General features: G+C 43.7%; 1 protein-coding gene across 5 annotated transcripts in view; it reads right to left on the bottom strand.

Moving 5' to 3' along the window:
• The window catches only part of znf521 (zinc finger protein 521), a 126,630-nt gene that overhangs the window by 68,092 nt on the left and 38,261 nt on the right, over positions 1-20,277 (bottom strand). The window lies entirely within an intron of this gene.

The following is a 20,277-nucleotide window of genomic DNA, read 5'->3' as shown; positions in this document are numbered from 1 at the left end:
AAAGCTACGAGGCAAGTGATAATGTTTGAAGGAATGCGCGAGGGGGGAAAACAAGGGAGCTTCTGTCTAATGACATGTCAAAGAGGTTATAATAGCTATTTGCATTCAGGGGCTTTGGGGGGGGTCTTGGACTTTCATGCCAAAGTCAAGGCTGAGGAAGGACTCCCTTCAGTTTCTGAAAATGCTGCATGGCCCCTGTTGCTGCTGAAGTTCGTTTCCATATTTTCAAGATCTCTCTTCAATGGTGGCATGAAACTGCCAGGAGTTGGGAAAAGGTCACAAAGGTTCCCAAACAGTGGCAAATAGTTGCTGAACTTCGCAATACTGTTCAAAACAGTAGCTAATAGTCGCCATCTGTCTTTTGTCCAACTCTTTCCCGAACACTCGCGTGAATGGTCATAACTGTCTCGAAGCACCGCTAAAAATCGCTCATGACAGACGATTTTCACCAGCACTCATCAGAAAACTTGGGGAAGCCAACATTCGCTACATTACCAAGCATTCGTCGCTCAGTGGCACACCACCTTTATGTGTTTTGCAACTGACTGGCACCCACTTTCAAGGTGTAGTCCGCTTTTGGCCCAAAGTCAGCTGTGATAAGCTCCAACACACCGCGATCGTGAACAGGAAAAGCGCTCATGAAAATGGATGGATGAATTATTTTCGAGAACAACGCCACGTTTTGCCATTGTTGCAACTGACTTTTCTCAGGCTTCTGATTGGCTAAAATGACTTTACAGTTACAATTACTGCACCATCTGTTGCGTGGGCATTTACTGTATGTTTCTGGGGGGAAATGACTCCTTGAAAATCCCAGTGTGCCTAGCCTCACTCATTCAAGGGCAAGCAGGTGCGGAGAATCACGGGGGACGCCAACAAGACTGCTCCCAAATGTGTTACAAATACTTGGCGGTCCCCTAATGTGCCAACGTGCTGACTTCCAGCACGGTTGCATTGTGCAGTAACATGAGTGGAAAACACCACTTCCACAAGTTCAAGAGGTTACGGGCCACTTCTTCCTGCTGTCAAATTCCAAGTGCTCTCGACTTCCTTACCTAAGTAAAACAGTGTAATCCCAAGCCTTTCAGAAAAAGCGACGTCAATAGGCCAACACTGAGAAATGGACAAACAAGAGGAAACTGCTAAGATTTATGAAGGAAGGTGGTGAAGGAAAGGGCTTTTGCAGGAGCCAACCTGGAAAGAGTTTGAGCTGACAAATCCAAGTGTCTCCTCGTCTTCCCCTTGCTGTTGTTTTGACAACGTGATCTGCCCTTCATCAGGATATCATGCCCTTCACCGAGCACTTGCCCCCCCCCCCCCCCACACACACACCCCATCAGGGCCTATCTTCAGGAAACAGGCGCAGTCAGAGGAGGACATTCCCTTGTCCCCACCCCCACCGTAAAGTGCTGAAAGCACCACGTCGAGAGCCCACCTCCACACGGCGGCCCTCGTGAGCACCCCCCCACCCCCACCACCCGCTGGCGAGGCGCCCACTCGACGCATCTCTCTCAAGGTGCAAACCTCGCTTGGTTTGCCAGCCAGCATCTGCGCCTCTCTCTTTGCTTTGCGGGAGGGCGGCTGACTCAATGCGATGCCCTCCTCCACAGAGGGGGCGGCTTTGCCCTCGCTACCTCTGCCATGGAGACAGCGTATGAAGAATGACCCTCGCCGATGCCTTACAGTCAAACGTATTGGCGTGAAGACAACGCGATAAAACAAACAAACAAATGGGCCCATATACAAGGTTAAATGAAATCCGACGACCCTAAATGAGGATGCATTTGCCTTGGGACACCGTCAAGCTGTCGTTTCATCATTTGCTTATTTGTTTGATGTCAATTATTTATTTAGTACTGTTACTCCAAGGACACATAAACGTGAATAAAAACAAACAAACAAACAGTCACTGGATTTTGTATTCAGCAAAGAGAAGGAATGATCATAGCTATTAGTTTATCAAGTCAGTTTCTGGCATATCAAAGCAAGACAGGGAGACATTTGTCACTCAAAGTGAGAACAATTTTCCTTTAAAGTCAAACACCCTGATGGCGTACAATTCAGACTCTGGCCTCATTTTTGAATTCAAATTTGCCCTGGAATCGTGCAGTGGAGAATTTGAAGAAGATTTATGAGGAAAAACTAAAAAAATGCCTCTAAAGTCAAGGAATTCAAACCCACGTCAACCTCACAGTGCACAGGTTGACTCTGGCTCCAGCCTTCCTGTGTGGAGTTGTTCTCCATGTTCTCTCCGTGCATGCGTGGGTTTTCTCCAGGTATTCTGGTTTCCTCCCACATTCCAAAACAATGCATGTCAGGCTATTGGAAAACTCTAAATTGTCGCTAAGTGTAATTGTGAGTGCAAATGATTGTTTGTCTATTTGTGTCCTGCAATTGGCTGGCAACCAGTTCAGGGTGTCCCCAGCCTACTGCCCAAAGACACCTGGGATAGGCTCCAGGTGTGAGGATAGAGCGGTTGACAAAATGGGTTCGTAGGATGAGTAATTCTAACACATTTTCAAATACTTCACCTGAAAGAGAAACACCTCAGGGATTATACAATCCCCGACCGAAATTATAAGCAACAAAAATGATCTCGAATGCACCATGCTTATGATGGCATACAGTTCGGAAAGGGACCACAATCGTCATTGAAAACATCTTTCGCTTTTTTTCTTTCTACACTGACTATATGAAGTGTGAAATAAGTGTATGGTCGTACTTATGCACTATTGGAATAAAATGTGTGTGTGTGTTTTTACATCTGAGATCAAATTTGCTCCAGCGAAAAACCCCCTGTTGTGAACATGATTTTGTTGTAGAGGAGTTTCACTTATATATACACACTCTTTCTTTCTTTTTGGGTGAAGGTTGATTCTCTCGCTCTCTCCCACACATACACAGAAAACAGAGATGGAAGTCCAATGGCCAAAACAAGTATGTGAACAACCGTGGATGAAAGCGCAATCCTTCCTCAGGAGACCGGCAGAGGAAAGAGAGAGACAGACTTGTTTTTTTTTTTCCCCTTCTTCACCCTGACAAGAAATGCCCAGGCCTCAGCAGCAGCCTGAGTAAATAAAAGAACGGGCCTTACTTCCCAGTCTCTCGGGCCGGGGGCCTGTGCACGCCAGCGCTCTCTGTGCTGCTGCCAAAGGGGATGCTGGGGCCTGAAAAACTACACCCTGCAGCTGAAGGGCTGTCTTTGTTGGACTGCCAAGGCCTTCCTGAGCATCCTTCAGCCAACAGCCTGTCACATCCTGGGAGGAAGACCTCCATCTTAAGGCCTGTCCCTCTTTGGGAGTTGTGTCCCTACCCCTTCAACGCCAGCGCCACCTCCCACTCACGCCGTTAAATGTCTCTCATATGGAACAAAACAACCCCAGCCGCAGGGAGTGTGCCATAGTCGTACATTAGCTGGGGATATGAGATCTTAGCTTTCATTGACGTGACTGAAAAAACAAGCACAGCAACTAGAAAGGCATTCAGTCGTGCACAGACCTCCACCAAGGTGCAAAGATTTTGCCATGATGGCAACACAAAGGAATCCAAGCACTAAATATTTGTATTCTTGAGGCACAAATGTGAAACTGCATTCGTTCAAGTCTCAAAGTGAAACAAGAAAATGCCATCCGCACTAAAGGCTCAGGTACCATCCATCCATTATGCGAACGGCTTATCCTCGTGTGTGGCGCAATACAACATAAAGAAATATGTATATATATATATACACAAATATATATATATATATTTGTATATATATATATATATATATATATATATATATATTTAAAAATATATATAACAAAAAAATAATAATTGACAGCAAACATTAAAGAGAGAATGTATATTCTACCCACGTTTTCAATCCAATATCGGTAAATATTAAATGGCTTCTTGCTACGCATGCTCCACCTCGGTCGAGTGTCCCTGATTTCATACAACCAGAATCCAACTGAGACCCTTGGGAATGTACTTGTGGAAATGCAAACAAAATACATTTGGAAAAAAAAATAAAAATCCTTGAAAGACAAATATCCCTGGTCTGGTCTTTCAATTTGGAATTCCACTCAAATATTCAGGGAGCAAAATGTCTTTTAGAGGATGTCTCTAAGTCCAAATGTCCCTTATTTCATTCAACTTGGAAATCCATGAAAATAATATCCCGTCCCTCAAGATTTGAATGCCAATGAAGTTGAACGATTTGGCAAACATTTTCAGGAAAAAACAATATGCCTGGATATGCAGTTTGGAATTCAATCAAGATGTTCAGTTATGAACTACCCTGAGCTCGTACCACTTAGAATTTAACTAACATATCATTGAAAAACATGCCATGCATGACTCCTTGTGCCATCTCAGCATACCTCACAATCCGCGGCCATGATAGGGTTAACCCTTTAATAGATATTTTTTCTTTGGCTCTTTGAGGCTCTTGTCCATGTTTTATTCCAGGGCCAGATTCAAGTCGAGGTAATGGAAGAAGTAAAAGAAAAGTCCAAAAAGATTCAAGGAAATCAGCGGTGTTGGGTGAAGGCGAATGCAATATCGCTCGTTTTGACCCTTTCGTTTAGCTCATGTGTCAAGTAAATTTCAACGGGTTCCATACATGCAGAGAACTACATAAAAAAAGAATCTTTTCTATTTACACAAGTAATAACCATTTTTTTCCCTCACACACGTAGGTCTGGAGGTTTTCCGTAGCAGACTGAAGTGTTCTTTATTCTCTGCTTCCTCTGTGTTCATTCATAGCAACCTTTCCCAGAGCAAATACTCCTGTTCAAATAAAGCCCTTAAAACTGGGAACAGGTCACCTGCCATTTTTGGACTCCAAAGACCTAGGGGATACATTTTGATTTATGCTTGCTATTAATATATTTGGGTCTTAACAAAATACATGGGCATATTTTCAAGAAAGTGTGACATTAATTCATTTGATGACACAGTCACCCTTTGGAATAGAACACAAATGGTGGTGAGAAAACAATTTTGGTTTTCATTGCCTCTGGAGCACGGTGATCAGATCCTGATGAATGTGATTTAAATTGGAGATTTATGGATGTTTGAAAGGCTTCCTCACAGTTCTGATTTGGGTTCCAATCTTGGCTGAGGCGCTCGTGTGTAAAGCTTGCAAATTAATTTAAGAATTGTCTATTGGTGGGAAGCTGAACATCTACACGTAGCCTGCAATTAGACAGCAAACAGTCCATTGTGTAGTTTAGGAATGGCAGTAACTCTTACATCCATATTGTATCTTCATAAACTACTTCCAAGCTGTGCTAGACTCAAGTCCAAAGCTCTTGTAAATTATATCTTTGTGTGTATGCTTGTCATCAGAGACACTCTATGCTTTGAATGTGAGTGTATTTGTTGGTACATGGGGGTTTGGGGACTCATTGAATAAACAGAAAGCTGACAACTTGTCTGATGTAACACCGTGACCTCCCTTCATATTCAGAGACGTGATCGTTTCTTTTTGTATTATTATTATTATTATTCCGGAAGAAGTAGCGAGTGTTTCCCCACGAGACAACTGCATGTGTCGTCTCGGCACTTGAGCTTTTCTGATGCCCAAATAGCAGCGCGTGTGTGAACAACGCACTCGTCATGTACAGCACGCTTTGTGACACCATCACTTAAGATCGAATGGAGGATGCGGCAAAATGAATTTTCACTTTATCTCTCGGCACCCTGACTGAACGTCGGTTTAAGAGTTCTTTGAAATAACTTTGTCATGATTTACGTCCTAACTGCCACTCATCTTTGAAGCTGCTGTTAGCTGTTAGCATTAGCGACACATTTTCTACTCCTAAGATGGTGACTTTTGGCTTTATATACTCCACATGTCGCACAGTAACATTTATCTGCAATATCCACACCCATTTTTGTGTCATACAAATAAGAAATCACTCCTCATAGATGTGTGAGATAGTTTTATTTTAATGTTTCTATTGTTTTAATATTGTTAGCCAGCTACCAAATAGCTAGGCAAGTCAGCTACTTAATTCGTGGGCTGTTAGCTTGCCAGCTTGGTTGCTGGTTGTCAGTCAGTAAGCTAGATGCTTCTAGACTGAAAGTAAGCTAGATGCTTACACAGCACAGTTTTGCATTATACTTATATAAATAATTTACTTGTTAACCCCTCCTTAACGATGTTACTTAGGTATCCAGCAGTTAGTTAGTTAGGTAGGTGGGTAACAGGTTGGCTAATGAGTCAAGCAAACAGAATATACCTCAACGCATAACTGACAAATGTCAGGTCCCCCTCCGCGTTGCAAGAGATCAATCAATGCTACAGGATGAGAGGGGAGGTGTGAGGTTTCATGTGTGTGCGTGCGCGCGTGTGTGTGTGTGTGTGTGTGTGTGTGTGAGCAGTGCTCGAGGCCAAGGCAGGAAGTCAGCAGATGAAATAAGACTTCACTTCCTGGGGTTTCATCAGCAAGATCCCTGAGCCTGTCATCACAAGCCTTCAAGTGCGTTCAGCAACGGACAAGCGTCAAGCACCGTCTGGACTCTGAAGTCCAAACGTTCATTTATGCCAGCACCCTCGTGGCCCCGCCTCTCAGCCAGGGGGAAAGCGGCAAAGCATCAACTACTTTGTCCACATTAGACACGTCCTCCAGCTCAGACAGGCACACTTGGTCACTGTCCCAGAAATCACACTGGCCCAGTGGCACCCCGGGAAAGTTAGACAAATGGAAGGGCAGAGCCGAGGAAAAGTAGGGCGGCTGGTCATCATTAACTTTTTTTTTTTTTTTGAGGCCCATGATAGTGAGAAATGGATTACATACTGTATGGCAGACATGCCCCTGATACACTCATATACTTGCGCAAACTAACAAAAACTACCAAAATAAAAACAAATATTTTCTGATAGTAGTGTTAAATATCAGTATTTTTTTATTTCATTAGTGCTACTGGAGGGGGTGGGGCGGGGGACCACGCACTTCTTCAACAGATGTATGACAAAAATGCCATTTTAAATATGGGCAAAATACATCTTGGCCTCCCAATAGCAAAATCAACGATGGTCAACTTGTAAATGTGTGCATTTTCAAAAAAAAACAAAAAAACAAAAAAACAAAACCTTTTCTTTTGGATTGGATACAACTTTGTCAAATTCAAATTCAAACAAAATTTTAGCTTCTTACCTCTATTTTTACTTTTTTTTGCAATATGCAGTTAGTTAGGCTAACAAACCCATGGGTCAGTCAGTCAGCTAGTTGCTGGGTATTTAATTAAGTAGCTAACAACTCCATCTTTCAATTAGCTGGTTATTCATTTTGCCAGGTGTCTAGCAGGTTCCTCTGCGATGCCAGTTTGTTATGAAGTTGGCAGAGTCGGCTGTCACTCAGTCAGATAGTTGTTGGTTAGTTATCCAGGTCGTAAGCTAGTCCCACTGCCATTTGACTAGTTAGTAAGTTTGGCAGGTGGCTAGCTAGTCTCCATTCGCCAGCGAGTGACCCAGATGGTGAGCTAATGGCTCAAACCAAACAAAACAACAGATGCGTAATTTAAAAAACATGATTTGCGGTGCTTTTTTAGTGATGTTGCTGGTCTTGCTGGTCTGGTCTAAGCTTGTGGTAGTGGAAGAAGAGAAGCGATTGAGGCAAAAGTGCAAACAGGAAGAAGGCCGTCCTGTAGGTCTTGGCTTGTCCAGTGGCCACAGTGAGTCTCGCAGGGGGAGAGAGGAGGATGACAATCTGTCCCACAGCATGACCCCTCCATCGCCTGCCTCAATGCACTGACTCTAAGGGAGGACGGGGTGGGCAGGAGCCGTTGCGTATTTGTGTGCATGCGCGCGTCTGTGTTGTTCCCTCAACACTGCGGCAGATCAGGTGCAAGATCTAGTAATCCATTCTATGTGCTGTTGCTAGCGCCCGCCCATGTGTGGACTGTGCAATTTTATTCCTCTCTCGTTTTTACTTATTCAGGTAAATGTGACTGAGAGGGATATAATTAGAGCTTAGAGCAGGGGTGCCCATTAGGTCGATTCTGATCTACCGGTAGATCTAAGACAGGTCCCAAGTAGATCCGAGGAGTGTCGAGGAGAAAAAAAACAAACAACCATTTGTGTGTCTTTGTACATGTTAGTAATATATTTTTTTGTGTTAATGTACACTGCACCCTAATCATCTTATCAGTCTCATTTTCACCCAAAAAATATTTAAAAAATAAAATAAAGCAGGTTAATCTTGAACTTACGGTGGCGCGTGATTACGTCACCGGAAGTTGTTAGCTCTCAGCAGTCTGCAATTGCAGCTTGTGATCAGAACTGTTGCGCTCTATCTTTTATCGTCATTATTCTCATTCAGAGTTTGCTTCGTGTACAATTCACAGAGGGCACGGGCAAAGAATCGGAATCTAGGAGGGCCCAGGGAAGCACGGTACGTGTGAGCTACGATAGTTAACAGGCTGCAAAAGTGCGTCGCATGCCTCAGTTTCAGGCTGTTTCTCATCATGGCGTGCGTGCGTGTGTGTGTGTGTGTGTGTGTGTGTGTGCGCGCGCGCGTGCCCGTAAGGGTGGATCCCGGGAGGTTAGGTGATCGAAAAGTAAGGAATAGAGTATTTAGAGGAATACTTAGAGGAATAGAATTGTTGTGTGTGAAAATATACTGACTTACAGTACAGCAACTTCAGTGGAAAGTTTCAAGAGACACGACTTGAGTGTTGGTTGGGGTACTTTTTGGGGGGACAGAGCACAGTTCTGGGAGAGTGCATGATATCAAATGAAGACAAAAAGATATACTAAAAAGTAACAAGCATCTTAATGAGAAAAATGGCTCTCACTCGTACCCACTTTGCTCCCTCTCATCGCCCTGCTTCAATTATCACATCAGTAAATGATTATCTTGAGCGATTATCCTGTGGTGTGGGGTGTGTTAAGAGCGATCCCCCCCCCCCCCCCCTCCCCAATCTGTTTAGATAATGGCTTGGTTAAACCTGTTCACTCTTTCAGGTTCCAAATCCATATGTGTGTGGTCCAAACCAAGTTGGATCGAGCTCGGGTTCCGTGACTGCCACGCGGAAGGCAACGATTGCAAATGAGTGTTTTTAGAACATTTCTCACAAGTCGATGGCCACCGTAAAAAAAATGACAAGATGAGTTTGCAACCTGAATGCAAGTTGCAGATAAGCTAACAGTTAGCATTTTTTAAAATTCTTCTATGACCATGACGCTTTCTTCCGGCAATCGAGAGAGCATGTATCAGCCACCATTCTGCCTCTCAAAGGTCAGTCTTGGTATCATGGCAGAAATCGGATTTGTGGAGGAGTTTGGCAATTGTCATTCGAGATATTATATACCGTACGTGGTGTTTTATGTTAGTTATATCTTGTACACCACGTACTATAAAAGAAGTGAGCACACGTACAGTTGCACGTCGTGTGGGGTCTTCAATATTTTAAAAAGATGAGCTCAGGGATGAAAAAAAAAACAGTAGGCTGTGTGCTTTAGCAACAGCATGCAGAAAGAAAATGTCTGCCCCTTGCTTCTTGACCTGTGACTTCTGTTTTTTTTCCCCCCTGATTAATACACAGAGGTTCTATTTGATATCTCCTCAAAGGCGTCCATGCTTGTCAGTGGTAGAACAACAGGAGACAGCCCGGGAGGGAGACAAAAACATGGAGAGCAGAGCGGGAGGAGAAGGAAAAACAAAAAACAAAACAAAACCAGCATCTACTCAAGCAAGACGATGTATTTTCATGCATCCCTGTCTTAAATGTCAAGAATTCTTAACCCTCTGTGACTGCGGCACTGACACCTCTCCAAGGTCCAAGAGAACCTGCATTTATTAATAATTAGCTCAGGATCGACATTTTTCCTGAGAGAATTACATTTCACAAGTTCTTTTCCAGTCATTCTTCTCCATTTTTTTTTTTTTCACGAATCCTGGCGGCGGCCAATGAACGAGCGATTCAGACGTCGCATCAGCCTCGCCGCTCCCTCCTCTCCTTAATCATGCCTCTAATACCCTCCAGATGAATAAACAGCTTCATCCCTCCTCTCTGTGTGAGCCAGAAGGCTCCTCTCTGCACTCTTGAATCCAACTTCCAAGCAGAGAGCAGCAGCAGCTGAAGAAGAAGAAGACGGCGAGTAAAAGATGACAGATGGAAGGGTGGATCAATGTGGGGGGAAAACGGCACAAACGCAAAAGTAACAAAAGCCACAGCGAGAGTTTCTCTTTTTTACCCAATAAGTCGTCTGATCTCTCACTCGACACAATTACCACTGTGATGAGTCTTCTCGTTTTTGAGGAGACTCCTACGGTCATGCTTGAGGTTTTTTTTTTTTTTTTCTGTGCAACCTTGTTGCCTCACACTGCGTCCACAGACTGCACAGGAAGGGGGGGGGGGGGAGGAGGGGCTGGGAGGTTGGCGGCTGGTTGGAGAGGGCTGGGGAGGCGGATGCTCCCTGGAGAACCAAACAGGCTCTGGACCAGCACTTCCCTGGGACCACTAAAGCGTGCCAGAAGAATGGCTGACAGATTTCAGGGTTTGCTTTGTTTCCGCCTGCCCTTTTCTATTATATCCAGGCTGTAGCCTAATGCTAATAAGCGCATTGCAAATACATGTGTATGTACTCGTGCAGGCACGCACCTGACTCTTCCTCAATCGCATCTTCATGAGGCCGGATGGAATACAAGCAGGCAAATGACTATAGGGCATTTTTACTTATTCATCCATCACGGCAAATTGATTTATTCCTGTTTAGCTATTTATCAGCAGGAAAAAAAAAAAGATTAAACGGAAGAACTTCGGATTGTTTTTGCTAAGTGGCAAACTTCCAGGGTCACTGTGAAAGTAAAAAGAAATGATCTTCATTTTAAAAGAACCTTCCTCCTCCCAGATCCATAATGGGAGCTCCTAATTTGCAAGAAGGCAATCACTGCTAGGCTTTACTTACTTAGTAACACATCACCACCACCTGGGAGGCTATTTGTGTTTCTTTCCCAGGAGAGCAATTCAGCAGGAACGCCAGCCAACACCAAATGAAAAAAGGCGCTCAGTGGAGGAAAGACCTCCGCCAAGGCCAAACAGTCTGAACTTGGACCATTATCATTCAAAAATCACTCCCCTCAGCAAAAATGACATCGAGAAGAGGATGCAACCCAAATGTCATTAGCTGATGAGCTAAGTTAGCCTAGCTTCTTATAATGAGCTAAGTTAGCCCAGCTTCTTACATTTCTATTTCTACTCTTATTCCTTCTTTCTTCTTTGTATTTTCCGAGACAGTGGACTCCCATGTAGAAGTGATTCCGATTGAAATACATTTTCGTCAGAAAACACCGATGGCAAGCATGTCCACTGTACCCCACTTCAGCGACATTGGAGCCATCGAACTCTGTCGAAGCCGTAGGAACCAACCATCAATGATGGAGCCCTCCCAGGGATCCTGACACAGGATAGTGACTGCATATATAATCACCTTCCAATATCATCTATCACTGACTGCAACACCCATATCAGATAATTACTTTTTTTTTTTTTTTTTTTTAATCCGCCTGTCGCAGACACGAGCAGTGCTAACACGGGGCTAATGTATATTGCGTCTGTACGTCTGTAATTGGAATACACAGTGAGGAGGTAATAAAAGCGCTACCGGTGCTCAAGTTGCTCTCGGAATTAGCAGGAGAATATTACAACTAGGGTGACCTTTAATTCAATTTGGTGTGCAAATATGGTGATGAATCAGCAAAGGACAGATGCAGAGACGTAAAGCCAGCAGTGGTAAAGACTATTGGTCTTTTCTCAATTTGCGTTTCGGTCAGGGTGACTGAGGTGGTCTTGTGCAACTCATCATGTTTGTAGAGCAGCTGGAGACGACGCACTCTGCATTCAGTGGGGTTGAGTGTCGTGGTGGAGCTCAGGTTCACTTTTCGGGAAATAAAATGCACCCGTCACATAAGCAATTTATATTTTTCTCCTTTAGAAAATGCAAGAACTCGGTTACTGTAATGCGACGTGACAAAAAAGGAATCATGGCTTTCTAAATATGGAATTCTCTTGAGTTAGCACTCCGCCTTGGCCTTCATACAGTATGTGTGAATGTTAAAATAAGACGCTCGCAAATATATGCAGCACTGTGCGAAAGACAGCGTTCGTATTTATAGTTCAATGGCCTTTCCACAGCAGTCATGTTAACATTGAAAAATAGCAAATGGAAGATATTCAGGCTTCGGCAATTAGTGTTCTCATTCCATTTAGGCATCTGGAAAAGGATTTTGCAACTTTGTGTTGTGTAACTTGTTTGTTGTGCAAAGATGTTTCTTTTTCTGCTGAAAAGACTTTTTTTTCCCCCCCAGATGCAATAACACCTCAAATTATTCACAACCAGCTCAAATTTGGAAGTGCGTTTTTTTTTGTGGGGGGTTTTTTGGTTTGTTTTTTGAATGGGAGTCCACTGTTAACCTAAAATTCATACATTTATGTCATGTTTTCCATTGATATGGAAATGCAATTAATCCGTTAGAGTTATACTTGCCTTTTTTGCATTTTTGTTTCTTGTTAGTGTATGGTTAAAAATAATAATGCCATTATTAAGAAATGAAACACTTGAAAAAAAGCCTGTGTGTGCGTGTATATACATATATATGTATGTTAGTATGTGCATGTGTGAGCCCACAGATGGCTTTCGTAACATTTTGTGTTAAGATTCGCCACACATGCAACCAGCCCTCTCCTCAGCCTCTGCCTCAGCTAACCTTTATCCTATAGGGTCTAATTAATGTTAGCCTTTTTGAAGGGAGCAATGTTGCCCTCTTGCAGCCCAAATCCCTCCGTTTCACTGCTGAGCCAGGCTGCCTTGTTTAGCCACGACCATTGCTTCTAGTCCCTATTAAGACCTGCACTTGGAACAAGAAGATGTATTTACCAACAGAAGAGAGAGGATGGAGTAAAGTATTTGGTAAAGACAGACCTTTTTTGGAGTTTATAAATGAGGATTTATTATCATTGAATAGTGTGCACGGCAAAACTAAAAAAAATATTTGGGAGATTGGGTGCATGCTCAAAATGGACTCACGGGTCCCGTTACACTTGAGAAAAGTGGTGCAGCTGGGTAAAAATGATGTACCGTAGATTTCGTTAATTATTATTTATGGCACGGCACGATGGAGAGTGTTTGGAGAGTGCAGAGTTTCATGGTTCGATTCTGGTTCTGGCCTTCCTGTGAGGAGGTTGCATGTTTTCCAGTGCCTGTTTGGGTTTTTTCCGGGTAATCCGATTTCCTCTCAGATTCCCAAAACATGCGTGGCAGGTTAATGGGACACTCTAAATTGTCCCTAGGTGTGATTGTGAGCGTGATTGGCTGTCAACTAGTTCACGTTGGACCCCGAAAGAAACCTGGGATAAGGCTGCAGCGACCCTTGTGAAGATAAGTGAATTAGAAAATGGATGGATGGATGATTTGTGACAATTTTGGCTGACCCGGTTTTCTACCGTCTCATAATACTGCTGGGCCAACGGTAGGTCTGGATTTTGTTCCCATGAGCACCTGTGAAGACATCTCAGGGAGACATCAATTACTTTGTGCGTATGTGTCGCGTGAAAACATCACATCCAATAAAACCAAGAGTGGTTGTTTGAGTTTTCAAGGTCGAGTTTTTGCATTCTTGACCTTCGTTTGGGAACATCCCTTTTTTGGTCACGATAAAGGCAATAAAGTTACATTAGGATTGATTCGTGTAGACCTGTATTTCCCAAAGTGTACTGTGTGACTCACTAGTGGTCCCCGAGCAACCCAAATTTGTTACCAATACTTGGGGGCACAATCTAAAAATATAAAAATAATAATTTCACCGATGCTTACAGGGCCTTGCAGTTCAAACATGAAAAAAATGTCACCCAGATGTTACTGTAGCATAATAAAAGCAAAATACTGGAGCATCATGTTTCCTTTATATTTTCTAGGTCACTGAAATATTTTTTTTCTGTTCAGCGACTCAAATCCAATGACACTGCTGCATTCAAATGGCAGGCAAGTTTGTGTATTATTTTGACTCGCCAAGTATTTCGACGCGAGCCACACAAAGGGTTAACACGGGGCAAACCGTTTGTATTCTATCTGCATCTCTGCACAATACAACAAACAAAACATGCAGAATACAAAAGGGAATACATCGGAGGGGGAGCGGGGAGACGGACCAAACAATAAGCCCAACCACATGTGACAGAGTTTGACTTTGTGCGCGCATTTGCACCGCGCGTGTGTGCGTGCTGAAGTGGGAGACAACTCGCGAGAGGATGGGGGGGGGGGGGGGTGGGAGGGAAAAAGAAGAACACAAAATGCAGAGAGGGAGTGAGACGAGAGGGCAGCGGAGAGAAAACAAAAAACAAAAATCAAAACAAAAGGCAGCAATCACGTCGGCGCGCGTGCACATAACAAAAAGCTCGTATCGCCGACAAAAGGGAACACACGGGGGTATTTGTTGAGCTGTCGGCAGCGGCAGGATCCTCGGAAACTTTATTAAACTCGAGGCCCGTCAAGAGGAGTAAACTATACGACTGGGGCGACGAGAGGAGAGAGGGAGTACAGGGACGGGAGGAAGGAAGTTAAAACTAGAAGGGAGAAAAATTCTTTTATTTCAGCCATGCATTAAGTCACCTCCCTACTGAGCTCTGCTCCCCTTCCTGGTGTGGATAAAGTCCTCCCTCGGGGGTACGGGGAGGGGGGGGGGGGGACGAGGCTGCTGGTAATTTCCAGGAACTCAGGTATTTGAAAAGTCCGCTTGGGGACCCGCCACAATATACCTTCACAATTTCAGAAAAGTGGGGGTGGTTTGTGGTAAAACCCCTAAAGCCCCCCCGCCCCCCACCCCCAGCTCCAATTTCTGAAGTACAGACAACGTGTGTGTGTGTGTGTGGATAGGTGGTCCCTATGGGAGTGAGCACCAGCAATAGAAAATCCACAGCATGAAGAAGAAAAAAAAGCATTTCCTCTCTGGTCTGGCAGGAGTGCTTTTTCTCCTCCTCCTCCTCCTCCTCCTTCTTTTCCTCCCCTGGCTCCCACCAGAGGCTTTTTACAAAACATGTGTTGCTGACATGTTGACAGATTGCTCAGTGAAGTGTTAGGCGCGTGCACACGGCCGGCCATTTAGTGGGGGACATGGCTTCCTCGCCAACATCCTCTACCTGAGGCAGCATGTTTTATACATCATGTGCATCACGTCTCCCACCCACCCTCACGCAAAAGAAGAAAGGGCGCCGATATAAAAGGTGAGAGACTTGCTTGCTATGTGATGAAAGCAGTCGGTGCTACGGAAGTGAAGGAAGAGGCAGGCAGGAAGGTAGGATCAATTCAGTTCAGTCATGGAAAAAAAAAAACACTACTGGGAATAAAAAGAACAGATAATTGGGGTCTTCTATAAGCCTTTCATATTTTTGGGGTCAAATCTGACCCATTTTAAGAAGACCTAAATGTCCTTGACCATGATTTTTCTTAAAGCGGCCCAAAATAGAATTTTTAGAGATATCATTTGGGCATTGGGAATTTTCGATAACACGGCTTCAACACAAACACCCATCAATGAATACTGTACATACAAAGTACAATATTGGGCAAGGGTCAGGAAAAGTCACTCACTTGTGCTCGTCACGTAGCGAGGTGGTGGTGGTGGACCCCAAAAAGCAGGCAAGAGAGAGGAGCAGGGTGTACTTGACAAATTGTATTAAAACAGAGAAAACTAAATCCTAAACAAACAAAGTCCTGAAAAAAAAACAAAGCCAAAGAAGTATCAAACAAAAACTATCAATAACCGAAACATGACCAGAAAAAACACGACAGCAGCAAACACACAATGACCCGACAATGAGTGGTCGGGCTGGGAGTCCTTTTAAAGCACTAATTACAAAATGACCAACAGGTGTACAGCTGCAGCGAGAGCCCTACAGTGCCACCTGTTGGTCCCAAACAGAATCATGACAGTGCTCCGTTTGCTAGCTACTGTGTAAACAATTACATACAGCTCATCCTTTCGCTAGCGGACATCATAGCTACCTAGCTATCAATATCAAATTCAGTTGAAACTAACATTTGAAAACATAGCATACAGTTCATATATTTTCAGAGGCTATTTTTAAACAAAAAACCCCACAAATGTTTTTCTTAATTTCTCAAAAATGGGCTGTGTATAGGGCCATCGCAAGCTAATCTTTTTGGAATCAAGCTAATCTATTTGGTGGGGTTGACACACCCACCAACTTGAAGTCACATGTTTATTCTTCTTCGCATTATTGACATAAAACTTTCTCTTTTTTTTTTTTTCAATTTTGATGAAAGAACAACCCCAAACTGGGCATAGCCCACGGAAGGATATTTGTGTTGCTGTAAGAGTGTGATGTACGTCTGGACGCCTGCAGTAACAAATCTCTGTGCGAAAAAAACGGAATATTGAATCCGGGCATCACAATTATGGTTTTAAATTTATTAATAATAGTTTCGATGCATACGTTTTTTATGGAGGACACAACCGAGTGGTTGACTTTTTTTCCCAGCCCGAGTCATGACCAAAATGTGGGTTAGAGGGTGACAACAGTTGACAGCCACTGCTGTCGTTTATAGTTAATATAGACAATTATTGTAGGGAATTTTTTTAACCAAGGACAACCTGAAGCATGCAACGCAGTAGATAAGGGTTAAGCAAAAAAAAAAAAAAAAAAGATCAGCTGCTGCACCCAACTCTTATCAGGCTGTATCGACAGCGCTCGTTCTAATCGCCCTGCGGCTTCCAAAAGTGCTGCCGTGGCAACAGGATGGAAATGGGGATCATAATGTATTCATGGTGCCGGCGACCTAAGGGGATGCGGCGCACGCTCTCGAGGGACCACACTTTACCCGGAGCCAGACGTGTCTGGGCAAAATCACTTCGCACAGGACGGCAGCGGAATACTGAGGAGCCGTGACAGGATGGAGGGAGGGAGACGAGGGAATGCAGAGAGGAGGAGACTCGCACAGAATAAAACAAAGACGCAGACTCGGGCATGGACAGTGGGTAAACGACGCCTTCCGAGGAGGCGTCGAAGAACTCAACACAAAAGGAGGCTGGAAGACGACTCGGGATTGGCGGCGAGGAAAAAAAAAACGACTTGCTGATGACAAGTGGGAAGACCTTGAGAAGCTGCTCACTCAAGTGGCGGGGAAAATAAATGGCAGAGGAGATGGGAGGAGAAGATCAGGGCCGCAATGGAGACTCGGCCCTCTGGCCACGGGTGAGAACGGATAAACGGCCGGTGCAATAAATGAACGGGAGGGGATGGGAGATTGATGGCCGAAGAGATGAACGGTTCAGAGAGTCCAGTTAGCCAGCGGTGCGCATCCTCGCCGCCGAAATAAATTGAGGGAGTGGTGAGATGACTGGTTGGATGAGGTGCACTCACTGACCTTCTCCATCCTAATCGATTCCCATGCTCATTCCTCCTCTGCCGTACACAAATCTGCATCAAGTATGCATGGATTCAGCTCGACTTGCAGAAGCAGCAGCAAGTGAAGGCGTCGTGCCTCATCAACTTCAAACTCAATGCAGCGACTGACACGAGAGTGGTCAAAATAGTCAATGACGCTGAAGTCTGACACTCGGCATGAAAATAAACAGATTGCCAAAGAGCCAAAACATGAGAAACAGTACAGTACAGAATGTTTTTCCTCTGATGTCCCAACTTGAACATGAACTCATTCACTACCATTGACTGCTATAGACGTCAAAAAGCCTTTTGGCATTTGGTTGGCAGTGAATGAGGTTAGCCACAAACAAACAATAGTTGGCTGTTCCAAGGACAAGGCTGTTGTGGTAAGTTTCATTACAATCAGTGAAACAATAGAGCGCAGGACAACCTTTACCCTATTATCCCTTAAAAAGGTTGCGGCTATGGGGTGTATGTACAGCTTCATCTCGAATAGGCAAAGTGTTGTATTCTGGGATAAAATATTGAAGGAAGATGTAACTTTAGGCTGCATTTTTATGTCAAGGTCTTTTTTTTTTTTTTTTTTTTGAAGCGTTGCCTCAAGGTGATCATGCAAATGCACTTAAAGGCTTCCCAAAAAAGAGCACATTCACCTGCAAACCCCTGCTCGCCGCACTAACTATCCTCCACACGTAATTCACCCTCAGGCACTGCACCTAGGGCCACAGACAACTCCCTTGTCTGTCCTTCCTCTTTTCCTTGTAGCTGACAGGGTCTTGGACCGCTAAGCTCCAACGCGGACGGCCGTATTTGTGATGGCGGCGCGGCGCAATCAAGGGAGTGGAGAGCGGGGGGGTGAGAGACGCAGATGAGCGGGACAAGGAAGGAGGAGAAGAGAAGAGGGAGAAGAAGACGGTGACGAGAGATAAGGACATGAATGCCGGGTCTCGACAGAGCTGCATTTACGCCGTTACATTTACTCAATGAACTTTTTGGATTAGGTGAAGTTGTTGGAGTAGTTTTATTGCAACAAAGCTCGACTTTTACTCGAGTATTTTTGTGAGGAAGAAACATGACTTTTATTGTATAACAGTGAGCCCCTTGTACTTTTATCTAAAGGTATTCATGATTGCTTGCACAATATATGTCGTCATATATACTGCATGACCATTTGATATTCATACGCTATTTAAAAAAAAAGGGAAAACTGAAGTTACTAAACAGTTAGTAGTTGACTAGCTTTTACTTGAGTAGAGTTTTTGGCTAATCTACCCCCTTCTGGTTCTCTCAAAAGGATAACCTCTGGCCATCCCGAGGCATCTGGTTTATAAGGCTGTCTCGCTAAGCCATACACACACCTAATGACTCCCACTCCCTCCAACCCCCCCAAAGGCTTCTCTTCCATGGCATGGATCACGAACGCAGAATGACAAGAATGCTGAATGACGGCACCTCAGATTTAAAAGTTTCTATCTGACAACGTGTAGTCTGAGATGAACTGAGGTGGAAGTTACTCGGAGGCTGCGACCTCAGTTTCTGCTGCATAATGTTACGAGAAGTTCTTGATGCTCAGTGGCCAAGATGCCTGAATTTAAAACCGTTCATTTTTGTGGGTTCCAGTCATCATATTGGGATGTTAGATACATACTACTTAACAGCAAGTCAATTTGAAAGTGCCCATCAAGCTATTTACATTCAGCGATTATAATTTCATTATTTTTAGTTTGCAGGTTTATGCAAACTACTCATCCTTTTTTTTTTAAACTGGATGATTGATTTTTCAAATTATTCACTGAAATTATTAATTTATGTATTCGTTTCCATCGCCCTACCTTGTCAATTTTTTTGCGATAGATTTTTTGTGTTATATTACTATTTATATTTTGTTTTAGACATGTGCTAATATTTTTAGATTACCGTATTTTCACAAGGCGCCATTAAAAGTCTTAAATTTTCTCCAAAATGGACAGGACGCCTTATAATGCGGAGCATCTAGTGTATGAGCCGAGTTCCAAAGCATGACTGAGAGCGCTTCTGGCCGACACGCTGTTTATATAGAGAAAAGGCGGAGTGAGTGACGACAGGCATGCGGAAGTCCGCCAATGAGTGAAGGGTGGGCGTGTAGGAGGACGCTAAAGGCACGTCCCTAGCAGGTACCAGTCGCCAATGAGTGAAGGGTGGGCGTGTAAGAAGACGCTAAAGGCACGCCCCTAGCAGGTACCAATCGCCAATGAGTGAAGGGTGGGCGTGTAAGAGGTGAAGAGAAAAATGTGAGTACATTGTAAAATGGCTAAATAAAGTACAACCGAGCTCAGTTTTGCTTCCGTTGCCTTTTTAAAAACGTGTTTTTAACGTGCGTGCATGCATGTCGTATGTTTAAGCTGGCGTATGTTTTACCATGCCTGGCTGCGCCCAATAATACAGTGCGTTTTGTGTATGTGTCAAACACAGAAATAGCACCCGTTACTGAGACTGCGCCCAACAATACGGTGCGCCGAATCGTCGTGAAAATACGGTAGATTTATTTTTTCATTATCATTGTGTTTTTTTTAAAATTCTGTTTTCATTATTCTTATTATTTTAATTATTACTATCATCATCATTTTACAAACGGTTAGGGACAGTTTGTGAAATGTTTATTCTTCTCTTTATTTACCATCTTTGGTGTTCCAATCAGAGTTGCTGTCAATTCTGATCATCAATGATACGATTTAACAATCGATTAATCTGTCAATTGTTGTTGTTGTTTTTTTGCTTGTTTTGATTAACGGATGAATCAGATTGTTTAAAAAAAAGATTCTATCGATACCTTCATTGACCAAAAAGAGGACATCATTTCAAATTGACACTGCAGAAAATTTACAAATTTACGTTTCAGTA

This window comes from Hippocampus guttulatus, chromosome 14, assembly GCF_054856545.1.
Source record: "Hippocampus guttulatus isolate MCC_2025c chromosome 14, RoL_Hgut_1.0, whole genome shotgun sequence".
Classification (NCBI taxonomy): domain Eukaryota; kingdom Metazoa; phylum Chordata; class Actinopteri; order Syngnathiformes; family Syngnathidae; genus Hippocampus; species Hippocampus guttulatus.
The sequence above is the reverse complement of the archived record's forward strand: the minus strand, read 5'-3'. Positions and strand labels throughout refer to the sequence as shown.